The following is a 2412-nucleotide window of genomic DNA, read 5'->3' as shown; positions in this document are numbered from 1 at the left end:
TATATATAGAGAGAGAGAGAGAGATTATTGTATTACTTTTGTGAATTTCTTGTTAAAATTGCATATTTATTTTTGAGCAAATTTGTAAATTCGATGTATTAAACAAAAATATTTAATTTTATTTTTAAAAAAATATATTAAAAAAGTTTTGAGACAATTTTGAATAGACTTGGATAATGTTAAAACGAGTATATGCAGAGGGGCATATGTATCATTCTGCTTAGTTCCATGTTATTTCATGTATTAAATAAAAATATTTAAATTTATTTTTTAAAAAATATATTAAACAACATTTTTGACAATTTTGAATAATCTTAGATAATGTTAAAACGAGTATATGCAGATGGGCATATGTATCATTCTGCTCCATGTTATTTCATGTATTAAACAAAAATAGGAATAAGGTTCAAATTGGCCATTAAACGTAATCTGAAAGTGCAATTAGGCCACTGAACAAAAAAAATGTGGGCCACAGAACACTCCAAATGCATGCAATTTCACTTGATAGCAGGTTACCTTCCATTTTATCAGGTTATCTGCTTACATAGATGGTGATGTGGCACTTTAAAATAAATTTTTAATAGTAAATATAAAAAAATAAAAAATAAAAAATATTAATTTTTAAATATTAATTTTTAATATTTCTAATATTAATTTTTAATATTTTTAATATTAATATATTAATATTTTTATATTAATATTTTAATATTTTTAATTAATTTTTATTTTTAATGTTTACTATTTAATAATAATTAAAAAAATATTAACTTTTAAATTTTTTTAATATTAATATTTTTAAATATTAATTTTTTAATATTTTAATTAATTTTTTTTTGCTTCCAAAAAAAATAATTTTTTAATATTTTTAATTAATTTTAAAGAGTATTATTAAAAAAATATTTTCAAATGTCAATCCACCATCCATGTAAGCAAATAACCTGATAAAATAGAAGGTAACCTACTATCAGGTGAAATTCCATGCATTTGGAGTGTTCAATGGCCTAATTGCACATTTTTTTGTTCAGTGACTTAATTGCACTTTCAGGTTACGTTTAGTGGTCAATTTGAACATTATTCAAACAAAAATATTTAGATTTATTGTTTTTTTTTGGAAGGAAAACATGCATTAATCAAACGGCTTCAGCCGAAATAACAACAGAAACAGAAGGGGGGAAAAGCAACCCACTCCTTGCGACCAGCATTCGACACGGCGTCCATAGCTAACAAGTAGTCAACCGTATTCGCGGACCGCTTAAGAAACGAAAAACTAATGTTAGGAACAACACTAGCTAGTTCACAAATATCATTTAGTACTAAATCAAAAGAAGAAATGCCGCCATGCGAGCTAATTCCTTGGATGACCAGCTGGGCATCTGATTCAATACAAATAACATCCAGACCCTTATGTTTCAACCAGTGGCGGAGCCAGAAAATTTATCCAGTGGGGGCAAAAGATCAAAGTTAACGAGATATTTTGAAAAAAAAAATGAAAAACTTAGATACCGAGTCATAAATATTGTTGACTAGTGATAAAAAATCAAAATACATCAAGATAAAAAATATTTAAAACAAAATATAAAACATAATTAATTTGATAAAATAGTTTGAATTAAAACGCATTATAAATCATTCACCTCACTATTAATATTAAAAAAAAAGAAAAAAAAAAAGGAGAAGAGAAGTCACAATGTGACGAAAAATAAATCCAATTAGAATTCACACTATTAATATTAAAAAATGTCAAAAACAAAATTTTAAATCCAAAAAGCTAAACACTAGAGCTGCAGTTAGAGTTCAAACTATTGCCCATTTCATTCAATATTAGAGCCTTACCATCTAAGCCAACTTAGGCTTTATTTAAATGTTAGTATACTTAATATATATACATTAGATATGGTGGGGGAGTGGGGGCAGCCCCCATTGTGGCTCCGCCACTGGTTTCAACCAACTGAGTGCCTTACGGATGGCAATAGCTTCTGCGGTTTTTGGCTCAAGAATTCCAGACCAAGATGAGCATACTGCTGCCACAAAATCTCCCTGGGAGTCCCTTACAATGAAACCAAAACCAGTAGTCTTTGAGTTGGTGTCCACAGCTACATCAGTATTACTCTTGAACCAACCCTGTGGAGGCTTCTCCCATTTCTTAATGTAATTTGCTCTAGGAACCATCTGGGAGACATCATGAACTTGCTGCCATGCCAATATGAATGCTCTAGCCTCCGCAATGACAGTGAAATGAGAAGCTTTAAGACCATTCCAGAGTCGGTTATTAAGCTCAGACCAAATCCTCCATGCAACTGTCTGTATGATGCCAGAAGGTAGGGGTTCGGACATCTTTACAGATTGATGAAACCAATCCTGTGGAAGGAGATTGGCCGAGAAAGGGAAAACATTGAGCTCTCTCCAGCAAGC

Source organism: Ipomoea triloba, chromosome 13 (genome assembly GCF_003576645.1).
Source record: "Ipomoea triloba cultivar NCNSP0323 chromosome 13, ASM357664v1".
Taxonomy (NCBI): domain Eukaryota; kingdom Viridiplantae; phylum Streptophyta; class Magnoliopsida; order Solanales; family Convolvulaceae; genus Ipomoea; species Ipomoea triloba.
This window is presented reverse-complemented; position numbering follows the sequence as displayed.